At 36.6% G+C, this 16,554-nt stretch overlaps 1 pseudogene; it reads right to left on the bottom strand.

The window, feature by feature from the left end:
* Window positions 1–704: 704 nt before the first annotated feature.
* LOC149127712 (uncharacterized) overlaps window positions 705–16,554 on the bottom strand; it is a 141,696-nt pseudogene continuing 125,846 nt past the window's right edge.

The raw sequence follows: 16,554 nt of genomic DNA, 5'->3' as shown, positions 1-16,554 counted from the left end.
CATTTACAATGAAATGAGGAGAATACAAAGTACAAATTTTACAGCTCAGTGAAGTATTCAAAATTTAACACAGGAGCTGACATTTCAGTGCAGTAACTTAAACTGTCACTTGATACACCCACACCAACACTGGAGAGTCAGCTCAAGTCCCAGCTGCTCTTATAGCCATCCTGTTTTCTGCTAATACATCTGAGAAGGCAACAGATGATGGATCAAGTGGTTGGGCCCCTGCCACCATGTGGGACACCAGTGTAGAGTTCCTGGCTCCTGGCTTCAGGAAAGCCTAATCTTGGCAGTTTTGGCCATTTGAGGCGTGAAGCAGTAGATGAAAGATTCTCCCACTCTCCCTCTCATCTTCTCTTCATGCATTATTGTTGCTCTGAGTTTTGAACAAATAATTTTTTTTAAATTAACACATATAACCACACCTAAGCCTAGTAAAATAATATATTTTGATATTCTAAATATTATCTTTATGTTTCCTCCAATCACTATTCTTTCTCTTCCCCAAAACATGAGCATGATCTTGGTTTTCATTTTTTATCATATATAACTATTTTAATGAAAATTTTGACATAATAGGAAACCATTAAAATGTATGTAAATGGTTGAACAAGGAAAATGTCATCGTTCAAAGTGTAATCCTTATTTACAAAACTTCATGTGATGCTTTGAAAACAGGATCTTGTCATAGATTTGACTTCTCACTGACTGTCTGAGGAAGAGTCCAGATGATCAGGTTCCACTTCCAGCAACAGCGCGTTTGAATGGCGCAGCGGGCTGTGGTAGGAGGGCTGTGGTCTTGCAGTTGAAGTCCCGGGGTTTTCTTGGAGATAAAAGGTTTACTGCCCAGTATATTATTACGAAAAGTTCCAACATTAAATGGCTCCAGAGGAGGCCACATGGTAATAAAAGTACTGGTTAAAGACAGTCTCCATTGTTTCTCTAGGTATTGTTCAGCTAACTTCTCATAGTGCTCAGCGAGTTCAGATGAGAATGCTTTTCTAGGGTGTAGTTCTCCGGAATGAAGTTGCTTAAATCTTTCTAGTTCTTGCCGGTTTAACTCTTTTGGAGAAACCGGCTTTGATATCCTGAATACTGTATTTCCTGTGTCTCTGGGAGGAAGATCTCTCTCTTGAATGCTGTGCAGTTTCCTCAAATGATGCTTGTGACCGTGGCTCGGTACTTTCAAATCTGTCAAGCTCTTCTTGCTGTTTTTCCAGTGTTACTTTTAGTTCATAACGTAGTGGAGATTAACTGATATAGTCTAATTAAGAGTCCATGGTTTTCTGACCGTTAGTGTAGTGTTCATCATACGATGACTTCCTGGAGCTGTCCTCTGTTGGTTGTATTTTTGTAGAAGAGTCTGATTTGGCTGTTTCTATAGCCTTCTCTTCTTCAGTTTGATCCTGATCATAATACTCCACTTCACCCAACAGCTGAGGATACTTCTCAGTAGACTCTTCTACTGCTGCAGTCTTTTCTCTTCTTCCAACTGATAAATAGTTTTCTCATGCTGGTGTGGTGTTTCTTCATCTTCTGATTCACTTACATCATAGAATCTGTGAACAGGAGTTAATTCATACATCTGTAGCGTGCTCTGCTGGAGTCGTCTCTAAGGTACTAATATTCTCACTGCTTTCACTTATTGGGCATAAAGTGTCTGTGGAACTGGAAAGCAGCAGCTGTCTCTGCATCTCTGCAGCTGTTTGACTTGGCGCACTATTGTGACTTTTAAGACACACTTTGCATGCTTGAGTCTTTCTATACGTTCATCTATGGTTGAAAACCTTGCTCCAGTCTTTTATGTCTATCTTGTATCTTCTGGGTTTGTTTCCCAGTTTCCCTTAATTTCTTATTTGCATTCTGTATCTCATCATCTAAGATACGACAATAACTTTTTAAAATCGCCAATGAAATGTCAGTCACAGAAGGACTTTCTTCAGCATCAATCAGTTGATTTGTAGATGGAATCCCAAGTACCAGTTCCTTTTCATTTTCACTTTTATCAGAACATTCTGGTTCTTCCCTAGGAGCTGTTTCTGTATCATACTGTGGCAAGGAAATGTGTTCCATTTCAGGTGTCCTGCGTTCATAAATATCAGCATCCAATTGATTCTGGGCCATGTCCTGTATTGGTTTTGTTTTTTATCACTGTCTTTTGGTTTACTCCCTCTTTCATCTGCTACCATGGATTCATCAAGTGATGTCTTCTGAGAAATTTCCTCAGAATCCAGAGTTGCTTCTATATTTTCATCTTCTTCTAGAATATCATATACCTTGTCTTGTTTGAATTCTTGAACATAAGTTATTCCTCTTGCTTTTCTGGAATAGTTTGAAATACAGAAGTATCACTTTCATCATTCACATTTGCCGACAGATTTTTCTTGGTAAATAAATCCATGTCTTCCATATTATCAGGAGCAGTTTTGATGCAAGTGCTGAATATCTGACACTAGATAATTTGTAATGAACGGACACGTATTGGCTCACAATCCTGGAGTCTGGGGTGCATAGCGTCAAGGGACTAGCAAGTTTGGAGTTCTGATCCTGAGACAGTGCCTCGGCTGTTGTTTCAACTGCCAGCTGTTCCTCTCCAAATTCCGAAATCCCTGCTGAAGCTCTGCTCCCCCGGGTCCGCCGCCTCTCCCCTTTGTTGCTCCTTTGCCTTTTTCAGTCGGCTCTCTCCTCACCAGTCTTGGTTTTCTGACAACATAATTTTCATTGGACTATTTTTGGAATTTATACAATAGATTTTATGCACTAAATGTACTTGAATAGTCTGCTCATCTCAATATTTGTGTGATTCAAGTATGTCTTGATGTTTAACCTACAAAAATCAATGTGATCTGCTACATTAGCAGAATGAAAAACAAACACATACACATGTCTAAATAGAAGCACAAAAAATGACAAACTTTAACATTCTTTTGAAGGGCTGGAGTAACAATGTTTCGAAAAAATGCCTCCATTCAGAGAGGAAGGCCCAACTTCCATAAAAGCAGCCTCACTCTGGGGAAACCAAAAGTTACCACGGAACAGCTTGGTAGCTTTCACCATACAATTAAATCCCCTGGGTCTGACCCAATCAGGAACAACCTCATTGATCAGGAAGTACCAGAGGTGACCCCAGCCAATCCACTGTTACCCCACACCCCTTGATGATGTAACCCGGCTTTAAAAGAGGCTCCCAAGCATGGCTCGGGACCTTCCTCTGCCCTCCGCTGCACCATTGAGTAGACGGGTCCCTGATGCAGCTTGTACTTCCGAAATAAACCTTGCTCTTGCATTTCGGTGTGTTCAAGTCTCTGGCGGCGTTTGGGGATCCGACGACCTGGGCACAACACTTTCATGATAAAAAGTCACAACAAATGAGGGATAAAAAGAACTTACAGTAAAGGCTCCATATGAAAATCCTATCACTCACATCATAGTGAATAGGGAATAACTAAAACCTTTTTAAGATAAAAATGATGTCCCTTCTAGTCATAGCTATTCAGTACAATATTAGAATCTTGAACTCTATCAAAATACCAATAAGATATTTTAGAATTGCTCTTACAAAAAACATACGGGTTAATGGGACAGAACATAAAACCAACAAATAAACGCAAATATTTTAAGTCAATTGATCCTTGACAAGGGTGCCAAGAACACACAATAGTAAAAGGATAATCTCTTTAACAAATGGTGTTGGGAAAACGGGCTATTTTCAGCAAAAGAATGAAACTGAACCCTTGCCTCACAACAAATAAAAAAATAAACTGAAAATGGATTGAAGAATTAAACTTAAGACTTGTGAACTAGGCTTGGAAGAATATAGTTTAGTAAAAATCAATATGAAAGACATAGTGGAGTTTCCTCAAAAAATTTAAAATGCAGCTTCCATAAGATCCAGAAATTCTACTTTGGGGTACATAGTAAAAGGAGTTGAAATCAGGATCTTGAAACAATAACTATATTCCCATGTCATTGCACATTATGCACAATCACTCAGGTACAGAGTTAAAAATATTCTTTTATACCTAATGGATAAAGAAAATCTGGTTCATTTTCTTTCAAAGAAAAGATATAAAGAATATCCTAATAGAATACTCCTAGCTAAGAATACTCTAAGTTCTCTGAGACATAATACACTGGTAAATTCTAAGTAAGCTATATAATTAATTTGCTGATATTAAATGCAGGAGTGGCATAGCTTGACTACTTCTCCTATGTGAGGAACCTTATAAACCTTATTAGAGAACTCATGTCTCCTGAGCCAGTGTATCTGACATCGAAAGTTGGAAGTCTGGAGAAGTGCTTTCATTTCCCACATCTCTTGTAACTGAGACTCTTGCTTGCCTACCTCTTTGAAATGATCATTTAGTAAAGCTTGGCACTAGGTAAGATATTTTATTTTAGTTGATTGACCAATTAATCCTAAATTTAGTTCATCATTCAGTCACTTCTGTTATTAAATCAGTCTCATTTGATAACTTAGGCACATTTTCAAACATTGAAATGTTCTGTCCAGCTCAGTTTGATACTTCATTTTCACATTTGATTCAAATCTTCCATTTGGGATTTGACCTTTGGATTAAGAACCTTCAGGAAGGAGGAGAAATGTTAGCTGTTCTTTCATCCTCCTCCGGCCCTCCATCTCCACCCACTCCTGCATCGGAGCTTCCTCATAGTTTGGATGAGAGAATGAGGAATGAGTATAATTCAAACTACAGTGACAGCTCTATGGCAGATATTTAATGATGCTTTTTCCAAGCTCTTTGATTTTCATATTTGGTGGGCACATGATGGCTACTGTGGTTTGAATGTGTTTCCCAAAGAGAACTTAATCCCCAAATTCATGTGTTAATTGAATTTGCTGGTGCAGACTTTGGAAGTAAAAGGATTATATAAAGTCATCAGAGTGGTGCCATTAGTGATTTTATCACAGGAAGTAACTGAAGCTGTCACTCTCAACTCTGTCCCAACCTGTGATGCATTTACCATGCTATAGTGCCAGCATTAGATCCTCCAGTCTGCAGAATCATGAGTCAAATACACTTCTATTCTTTATACATTACCTGATCTCCTATATTATGCTACACATATAGAAAATAAACTAAGATAAAGTCCTAAAAAGTCCTGTGTCACAGAACCTTGATATAGAGAATACATTTTCCTGAAAGCTGAACTCAATCCCATCCTCCATCACTCATATGACTGTCATCTCTAAGCAGTTCGAGTTTTGCAGGAGTGGGTCCTTGAGAAGTCTGACATGCTTCTAAGAGATGGCAGGGCTCTTAGATGATTAGCTGCAGAAACTCACACTTATCTGGGTGACACCTCAGCGAGTACTGCCCAGAAATTGTGAATCTTGCTCACAAAAAGCACTGAGAAAGACAGAACTGCTATTCAGAATATTTAAAAGAAATATCTTTGCCTATTTCATCCTTTATCATATACCCAGATCTCCTCCTCTAAAGGAAAAACAAAACAAAACAAAACAACAAAAAACGTAGTTCTGTTCTGAGTCCAATAACTAAAAAAAAAAATATATATATAGTTGCAGTGAGAGTAACATTTGAAAAAAGATGGTACAGAAGGTTGAAAGCAAGTATCAATCACAAAACTGATAGTAATCATATAAATAAAAGGAAAAAGAACTAGAATTCCTAGAGATTATCAAAGCAAAGAACTGAGAGATCTGGCAGAGTTTGACATAGTGGTTGAATAAAAATAAAATTGCTTTTTATTTGTCCCCTGTGTGTCAACCAACTCAATGTGATCATTTCATTTGTGAATAATTTAAGTCTGAATGTTTCTTTATAGTCTCTGTACATTTTATTTTCAGGTTCCTGGCTTTTTGTTTTGTTTTTTTCTGACTCCTGTCTCAGCCAAATGTTGTAAAAAGTATTCATCAGTTGATAGCTTCAGGGTTCACTTCTCATCCTCAAGCATATTAAGACAGCTTTGCATTTCTTCCATTACACAACAGTTGATTTTTTAAAAGATACTCTTCAGCACACACCTGAGACTTGCTCACAGCTTCTTTTATATTAAATAATATTCTTCTGCAAGATTTTTCTTCCCCAGGTTTCACTTTTCTGAGTTTTGACTCCTGTAGTTAATCCTAAAGTGTTCATCTTTCCAAGGATTTTTGAAAGAGACGACTGTGCTTGTTTTACACCTATTCATTGGCTGTTCTAATTTACCCTAATGAGGATCCATTGTGTGTTTTCAGCCCTGACTGTATACTGCATTTCTGCCTCCTGTGTTTACCTGCTTACATGTAAAGTCTGTGTGCCTCACAGTAACTTTAATTCCAAAATGGTCAAAATAGAATGGAATATCTCTTATTATTTCTATCTACTGTTCTATCTACATTATTATAGGTATGTGGTCTAAAATAATTTCAACCCCCCCCCCACCCAGTGCACGGATATCTAACCTGGTATCTATCGTATAATTCTCCAGCTCATCCCATGTTGAATCAATTATCAACCCCTCTAGGAAGCCTTTTTGGAAGTGTCCTTCATCTTCTTGGCTCTCATTTTTCATTATGCATCATTTTAATGAATTTATTGGAGTTGGCTGTTTATATGTTGATGTCTTTTTATTAAAATGTATGTTTAGCCACGACATGAGTTTTTTGGCATCTCTGTAGTATCTAACATAGAATCTGCAATCAAGTATTAAGTGTAATGTGCACATATTCTGCCCTGAACTCTAAACATCCTCTTGTAAAATAAATTTCTTTACCTTTCTTCTCACAATAAATGTAAGTGGATCAACATATTTATGTAAAGTACTTTATAAACAAGAACGTGATGAGTAAATATTACCAGTGACTCACATCCTTTTGTGGAATAACGCAGAATATAAATGAACAAAGAGCAAAAATATTGACAACTCAAAATATGAATGCTTTTGCATTTTCCTTAGTCATATATAATGCCAGATTGTATAAAATTGTTAAACCAATCAGGAAAATGTCATTTTGTGTAGAAAATAGAATACAAATGTAAGAGCCCTTCAGTGAATTTCTGTAAAAATAAGTTTAGTATGTTCTTTTAGTTTCTACTTTTACTGCATTATGTACTATTTCCTTTCTGTTGGATCAAACCAAGTATTTTCCCTTGCAAACAAGCTTATTTACTTTTGCTGTGCGGCAGGATTTTATAGTACAATTTTTCACTTCAGTTTTCTACAAACTGAATTTGTTGTTTACTCCACTGTACTTTAACATTCTATCTCATTACAATCTGGCTTCTGCAGCCTTCTCATCTTTTTTCTCTTTAACTATTTAGTAGCATGTGGCAAAGTTGACCACTCCTTTTTGGATACATTTCTTTCTTATCCAAATATTGTTTACTCCAAATGTATACTCTCATTTCTCTTTCTGACAGAGAAGGCAACACATTTCCACAGATTTTTTTCAGTCAACAAACACAAATATTTCCTGTGTCTCAGCATTTTGCAAATGACACTTTCTCTGTTCCCAGAGAACTATGTTATGAGGAAGACAGAGCTATCATGAATTCAAAAATGTGCTCATTTTCATGGCAGTGATGTCATAGGAATTTGAAAAAGGGAAGCATTCTAAATTAAGGAGGTTTAATATATTTTGATCAAAATTGTGTTATAGGAAATAATTAATTGCCACATACCAATAAGCATAGTGAGAGTTTTACTACACCATATTTACTTCTTTTTAAGGTGATAGAGAAATACTCTGATAAATAAACCTGGGTTTATATTCAGATATGAATTACTGATAGAAAATCAGAAAATATAAATCCAGAATGGATAGCTTTATATTCACAGATTGTATTGCTTTATAAATTCCTATGCTCCTTTCCTACTTCCTTTAATTAATGCATCCTTTACTTCATTGTGCAAGAATCTATATGATATTATAGGATTATTTTCTTCCCACCTGGTACACTGCACACCAAATTCTACTGTACTGGTCTGTTGTGGCCCAAAGCTTTTATGAGGAGTTTTGTGATTTTTCATACAGAGAAGATGTTTCCTGTCACTCAGACTGATTTTTTCAGTATTTTGAGGACTCATACATATGAAAAATAAGTATTATTAACAGTTTGTTCCCACTTACAGCCACAATTTCTTCCATGTTCACATGTTTTATTGATAACTGTCATTTGTGAATGGGAATTGTTTTCAACCCAATATAGATGAAAATAAATCATTGCAGCTTAATCTAAATGTAACCTTGGTGGAAAAATTATATCAGTTAGTGACATAATATCTTTAGAGGAAAGAGAAATACTGAAGAACTGAATCATACAGTTTTATGCCTGCTGCCTTAACAAAAAGTCAACTCTCTTCTCCCTTCCTCCCTTCCTCCTTTCCATTCTTCTTTTCTCTCACAAATTCTTTCTTTCTTGATCTTCCTCTCTTTTTTCTTTTTGCACTGTATGTGTTAAATTCTTGATGTATAAAAATGGGACAACAATAATACTTATTTCACATAATTGTTGTGATGATTAAATATGGAATGCTTACAACATTGTCCGACTCATCATAAGTGTTATTGGTTTGTCTAGTGTTATTTTTATCAAATCCTTAACATTTTATGACAGGACATTCAAGAACTCAGGGCCATTTAAAACTTCTGAACCATACAATGTGAGTCATGAACTATTATTCTCTCTTTTACAGCCTGTGTGGTAGGCAGAGTTGTCCTCCAAATCTGTTCGTGCCATAATCACTGAAAGCTGTTAAAATCCTAGCTCACATGGCAAGAGGGACTTTGCAGGTGTGAGTAAAGTTAGGGAATTTAAAATAGGAAGATTTTCATGGATTATCATTGGGAGCCCATTCAAGTCATATGAGTCCTTAATACAGAGCATTCCCTGTCTGAAGTCAAATGAGAAGCAGTGGTAGGAAAGTGTATGACAATGTACAAAAACAACAAAAAAATGAAAATCATGAAGCAAAGGGCTTTGAATGTTTTCAACATAAAGAAAAGTTAAATGTTAAATGAACAGATAGATATGTTTACCCTGATTGGACTTTACACAATGTATATATGTTTAAAAACATCACATGGCATTCCACAAATAACGTGCAATGTGTATGGCGCCAACTAAATTTAAAAAAATAAATTAAAATTAATGATACAAAAATATATGTTCATCACTATTATTACTGAATCTCAGATATAATAAAATGAGAGAAACAGAGAAAGATAGTCAAAGAAACAGCAAGAGGGAGGAAAAGGGATATTAGTAGGGTAGGCAAAAGGAGAAGACGGAAGAAAGCAGGAAGAAACCTTTTAAAACCAGCAATAGCTATTTAGAAAAAAATAAGACTACAAAGACACCCACAAAGGGGAGGCCATTTAGTTTGGCAGTTAAGATTCCAGTTTATATGCCTGCTTTCCACATTGGGTGACCTAGGTCCCCAGGTTCTAACTACTGACTCTAGCATCCTACTATTGTTGTCCCTGGGAGGCAGTGGTGATGGGTCAAATAATTAGGTTACTGCCGCATACGTGAGAGTCCCAGATTCAGTTCCCAGCTTTAAAAGAGGTCTTTGAGGGTTGTTGGGGAGTGAACAAGCAAATGGAAGCATTCTTGCTCTCTCAATAATAAATAAATAAATAGCAACAAAATTCCAAAGTTTTACTCCATGAGACAACATGGCTTGAGAAAAGACATGTAAGCAACAGTATGACGACTGAAGATGTTGGAAGGTTTTGTGAATAAATGTTAATTTCAAGGTCATCATCATTTTGTCACTTAAGAAAACTATGCAATACCCTCAAAATGACCTCCTTAATAAGACTCAATGGAATAACCTATGTAGGTGTTATTTCTAGAACTAAATGAGCAAAATATTTATAATGCCAATTCCCAACTGTTTTATTCTTTTATTTTGAAATAACCAGAAACCTGATTCATGCTACTTGATAAAATTGTAAAAATGTAATAGGTATATATAATTATAAGATGTTAAAGTCCTGATTAAAACAATTGCAATCATTTGTTCTTGACAATAAAAAGTCATAATCACTCATTTTGACAACAAAATGATGGGTTCTTTTTATAGATCATTCAAATGTTCTAAGAACTTAAGGGATTGCAGTTAAATGGGGCCCTATTGCACATCTCAGAAATTTAAATGTGTTGATTTTAAAATTGATTGGAATGGAAATGCTATTTAGAAATCAAACATCTTTCTTATGTAAAATAAAAGAAAGATAAACTTCTCCTAAAGATGCCTTTATATTTTTGCAATATATTAATGCCACATAGATGATTTCCCTTGTTATTAACTCTTCTGTTTATAGAGTTATATTTTCAATAAAAATAAAAACTATTGCAAACTTCAATGTATTCTTTAGTACTATTGTTTAACCTTGTATTTTAAATCTATGTACACTTCAGTTGTAAATGACATTTCTAAATAATTTAAAGACATTTATTGACTAAGAAAGAAATATCTGTTACCAGAGAACTGCAAGGGTCCTTGTCTTTGTTCGAGAAAGAATTCAGGCATGAGACAGAGAGTAAGTGGAAAGCAAATAGCGAGGTTTATTAGTGCATGGACATCCATAAGAACGGATGGGCACCTCTCCAGACAGAACCTGAGAGAGAGTGCCTAGTTGCTCAGATTGGGGGAGAACGATATTACATGGTTGAGTGGAGAGAGTACACCTGGCCAGGCCAGGCGGGTGTCTCAGCATCGAGGCAGAGGGCTGAGCACACAGTCCAGTTGAGGCTGGGAGTTTTTAAGGGGATCAGTCTTGCCTCCCCACTTTTGCTCCTCCTGGAACAAAGGACTTTTTGGATGTAAATTCCTTTCTGAGTTTTCCCCCTGAAGTTATCAGACAGGAGGAAGCCTGGCTGGTGATGCCCCACTTTAGAGGAGCCTTAGAGGAAGGATGGTTATCGGATAGAAGGGGCAGGGCATTTGAAGTACAGATAATGGGCTGCCCTTGGAAGGTTGTCGGAATGACTTTGAGATGCATATGCAGGACCTAGATATCTCCTTAGACCTTTGTCACATACACATAAGCTCATATCTGACTTCCTACCTAACATATCCTTTATGGGTAATGGACCCTTAGGGGACCATAAGATTAATGTAATACATTTTAATCAATATATTTAAAATTTCATGTCTATATTCCAGAAAATCATAAGGATTTCCTCTGGTTAATTTTTTTTTTTTTTGACAGGCAGAGTGGACAGTGAGAGAGACAGAGAGAAAGGTCTTCCTTTTGCCATTGGTTTACCCTCCAATGGCCGCCGTGGCCGGCACGCTGCGGCCGGCGCATCATACTGATCCAAAGCCAGGAGCCAGGTGCTTCTCCTGTCTCCCATGCGGGTGCAGGGCCCAAGGACCTGGGCCATCCTCCATTGCACTCCCGGGCCATAGCAGAGAGCTGGCCTGGAAGAGGGGCAACCAGGACAGAATCTGGCGCCCCGACTGGGACTAGAACCCAGTGTGCCAGCGCCGCAAGGTGGAAGATTAGCCTAGTGAGCCATGGTGCCGGCCCCTCTGGTTAATTTTTTAAAATTTATTTATTTGATAGGCAGAGAGACATATACAGAGAGGGAGATGGTAGAGATACAGCTCACATTGCTGGTTCAGTCCACAAATACCCAAAAATCCCAGAGGCTACAGCTGGGAGACAACAACTCAATGCAGGTCTCCCACATAGGTGGCACAAACCCAGTTACTTGAGCCATCACCATTGCTCCCTGGGGTCTGCACTACAAGAAAGCTGGAATAAAGAGCCAGCCTGAGTCAAACCCAGTACTCCACTGTGGGGTTTGAGTATCATAATCACCATCTTACCACTGGACCAAACATCCACTCCATTTCATTAAGATTTTGTTATTCATCTGTGTAGAGATGACTGTGATTAATCTTTCTTTCAAAGTAAATTTATATTTTTGCATTTAATATAAAGCACACTTATAACTGAAGTATACTAGGAACATAAATGATACCATGTGGTAGACTAGAAATTTTAGACATTAACTAATGTTCTTTGGGGCCAGCTTTGTGGTGCAGTGTGTTAAGCCACCACTTGTAATACTGCATCTCATATCCCAGTACCTGTTCAAGCCCTGGCTATTCTGTCTCCAGCCCAGCTTCCTGCTAATGTGCCTGGGAAGGCAGTGGATCTCCCTAGTGCCAGGGATCCTTTTACCCATGAGGGAGACCAGGATGGAATTACTAGCTGCTGGTTTTGGTCAGGCCCAGACCTGGTTGTTGCATCCAATCAAATAGAAGATTCTCTCTCTCTCTCTGGCTTTCAAATAAATAAATGCATAAATCTTTTTGAAAAGTGTCCTTCGTATTGAATCAATTAGAAGGTATTTCTCACACAATTCAATTTTAGAATTCTTACAATTGTTTCAGTTTTTCAATGCTTTCCAACTTCATATGAAACATTTTTATGATGCCTCTATTAAAATTATTTCCCCCCAAATTTTCCACATTATTATTGCATTTGTCTCTGAAGACAGGAAATATCTATAAACAAAATTTTTTTCATTAAAATAGTAAATTCCTTATGAAAAAGAGATGGTAATGGAGATAGGCTATTTATAATAGGATTTAATTGTAATCTAAACAGCTTATAGTTTTCTTGTATCCCAACAATATTTCACATTTACAGCAGAGAGAAATGAATGTTAAGTTATTGTCTACTAGTGCTGCAATCTCAATATTTAGCCAACTTTTATGATAATTAACACATGACTGTCACTTCACATTGTGCATTGCCTAGTCAGGTGTAATTTATTTCATGGGGTATAGCAGCATAGTAGTCAATTATGATATTTTGATTTGTTTTACAGTTTATTAAGTACAATCCAATGACTTGTTTTAATATCAACAGTCTTTAACTTTTAATGACTCAAATTACAATTTTTCAAATTTGCAGTGATTCAAAAGCACTACACATTTAGTAGAGCAATACCCATTTAGTACTCTGAATTTAGAGTTTTAATGAGCAGAACCATAGTTTTCCTCAACACTGTACAATGGCAGGTGCTACAGCTCCCAGTCAGTCATATACCCATGAGACTAAAGTACCCATACTCTGCAATGTGCTATATTGCTAAGTTATGTTATTCAGTAGGTTAAGTGTGATTAAATACATTTTTTTTTCTTCCAACAGTAAGAGCCAGTGTGAATTCTAGGCCATTATTAGTGTTGTTGTTGATTTAAGATTCTATTTATTTATCTGAAAGATAGAGTTACAGAGAGAGAGGGAAGAGAAAGAGAAAGCGAGACAGAGAGAGAATGTTCCATCCACTGGTTCACTCCCCAAATGGCTGCAACAGCCAGGGCTGGAGCCAGGAACTTTTTCTGGGTTTTCCAGGAAGATTCAGGACCCTAACACTTAGGCCATCCTCTGCTGCTTTCCTAAGCACCTTATCAGGGAGCTAGATCAGAAATGGGGAACTGGGGCTCAAACTGGTGCCCATATGGGATACCAGCATCACAGGTGACAACTTAACCCATTATGCCACAGCACCAGCCCCTAAAGGCATTTTGGACCTAGATGATTAGAAACAATAATCTTTTGACTTAGAAAATGGGTTTATTAGGATGTAACCCCATCATAAATCAAGGAACATCTATGTTTTTTTTTTTCCTGTGACACACCACTTGGTATGATATTGTTATCTCATAATCTGTTTACTTTTTTCCAGTTTATTTATTTACCCTCATGATACTTTATCATTGATATAGCCAATCATATACAGTCTCAATTTAGTCAGCTACCATCCACTTACATGAGGAAACCTTTCCAAATTAATACAGCTGGCTTTTTCAGGCGATATTTATTATTACATCAAGTGAGGCACTGCTTCTCAGGAAAAGAAATTCACATAGTGTACCTGCAAGTGCAAATATAGGTGTATGTGTCTACCTCCTTCATGGTTTGCTTTGTAAAGCACTTTCTTTTCAATTGTGAAACTTATAACCAGCTCATGAATTATTCATTCTACCCAAAGGTATAGTTAAAGAGGGTGAACTGATGTCATGAATACGTTTATATAAAACTCTATTAATAATAAATTGATTCTGTCTTGTAGAGCTCAGAATTTAGTTCCTCTTTACAATAGTGAGCATGAAACTTGCCAATTCTTTATTAAGAAAATGGTTCTTTCAGAAAGATAGCATACATCTTTTCGTTCTTTGTAATAATTGCTCAGAAGAATAGCAAAGAAATTACACCAAAGCATTTAAAATAAGTTTTCTGTTCTATGTTGTTACAAAATAAATGGAGAACCTCCATTAATTTCTATTTAAGTACATTGTCCTTATTTTTAAAATCTATGTTGGTAGAGTAATACTACAAATTCACATATAGTGCTAAAAACATATAGAAAGTACAATAAGGAAGAAAATTAACCTTCCATTTAACAGACTTCTTGTAGCTTGATACTTTATAGTGTGTTTTAGAGTGACTTATATAATGCACTACTTTATATGGGTCTGGATAGCAGTTATATTGATATTTGTAAAGTGTTACACATTTGAATTATTTTTACCTAGTGTAGCATGAAAATAAAATAAAAATGTAAAATCTTGGATTAAAATCAGTGAATTGAACCTACTAATGTAGTTCTACGATGTCTCAAAATCTCTAAAATGACCAGAACGGCATTTTTAAATGTATTTCCCACAAGGACAGAAATAAAGGACAGGAAAGGGTAGGTAAAAAGAGAAACAAGTATAAACTTGGGTTATTTGAATCAAAAGCTCAGAATCTAAGACTAAAATCTAATTCCTATCAAAATTCTTATGCACTGAGTAAAATGTGGGTGATTGGACCTGATGTAGGAACACAAATAGGGGATGAATCGATTGTCCTTTGAAAGAAAGGGAGGGATGCTGCTGTAAGCCTGTAGGATCCTCCAAGTCCCTGCAAGAAGCCTGGACATCAACTGAGCACAGTGTAAGAGAGACGTTCTCTGGGCCTCGGGCACAATGGGGGACTCAGATGCCATGCTGTAGATTGGATATGAAGTGAGTCTTGAGAGTCAGAATTTAAAGATCACTAACTAATTTCTGCATGAGCTAAGGATGTGTGCTAAGCATTGGTAATTAGATGGGTTACAATTCAGGGAGAATATTGGAAATATTTGCTCTGAAATGTGTTCAACCCAAAGGGAAAGGCATAACAATACCCTCAGGGATTGTGTCCAGGTGATGAGGAATAAAGTCTGGTCTTTCTCCATCAATTTCTTAGTTTTCTATCACTAAGTAAAAGGTGGCAACCGGATCACCACATATTTAAAACAAACAAACAAACAACTAAAATACCCTAACATTAAAAGCAAGAACAAACAGAGCAAAAATAGAAAATAAGTACAGAAACAAGGCCAGGATACTAAAACTTAAAAAATCACGATCAATATTCTTATTCTTTTGAGTATCCATGGTAAAAGAATGCTCTTAAAGTTATTAAAATGATATGAGAAATTTAATTTAGTAGAAATATTAAATGATAAAGGTGATTTTAAACCACCTCCCAGAAGGAAAGAAAACAAACAAAAAACCCTAGAATGTTGGTCTAGAGAATCCATTAAATGTTATATATCAGAAGAGGAAAATCGTGTACCTAACAGGAAATCACAGAGTTTCCGTTAATTTCTGAAATAATCCTGCAAGCTCTAAACACAGACAAGGCACAAGACACTATGGAAGTGATGATTCCTGGATTCTGATGGTGATTCACTCTGCACATACAGTGAGTGAAATCTCTGACTCCTAAGTTAGAGCGCTGAACTATGTGTATCTTAAACACAGTCTCCAGGTCATCTGCTGTTTGGAGTTAAATGCAGTGATAATACTAAGATATTAAGGGTGACTTTCAGAGCTCATACTTCAAAGCTCTGGCAGAACAAAAAGCTATGCCTCGATGGATAAAATGCTTGTATTTTTATAGTCAAGGTCTTCCAAGTTTCTCATCTGTGCCTTGCAGAATCAAAGGGAAAGGAGGGACCTTCCAGGCCAGCCGGGGGAGCCACCACTCCACCTATCATTCATGGTAAACGAATATGCTATAATCAATCTTTCTTCTGACGCTTTTCCTTCTGATCTATTTCACTTTGAGGGCTGGGAAAACATGTTAATTTGAATCACCTCTGGGCATCAAGAATATCACTCGACTTCCTTTTAATGGGATAAGATTTTTTTTAATTTGACCCAACAGTCCACAGTTTTCTTCCTTTTGGTGGGCCTAGTTTCACATAGCTAAACTTTATATAAATTTTTTCCTCTAATCTTTGGGAGGCATTTCAGAAGGGCATTATAGATAAGGCTTCATGCTATACAAAACCTGCCTTTTTATTTTCACTCCAGTGAAATATAGACATGTTATTTAGATATGTTATTGAGAAAGCCCAAATCTACTTTCTATCTACCAGTTTCCAAAAATTTGAAAAATTCACATTTTATCAAGACTCAAAATAAATGAAGAATGAGAATCACTATATTTTCTATCTTATGGAAATTTGCAAGTCATTTGCTTACATACCAGGGCCCTGGTATGTGTATAATATATTGAATGGA

The sequence above is a fragment of the Oryctolagus cuniculus genome, chromosome 2, assembly GCF_051225735.1.
Source record: "Oryctolagus cuniculus isolate XC-2025 breed Fujian yellow rabbit chromosome 2, ASM5122573v1, whole genome shotgun sequence".
Classification (NCBI taxonomy): domain Eukaryota; kingdom Metazoa; phylum Chordata; class Mammalia; order Lagomorpha; family Leporidae; genus Oryctolagus; species Oryctolagus cuniculus.
Note: the sequence above shows the minus strand (reverse complement) of the source record. Positions and strands in the feature narration are given on the sequence as shown.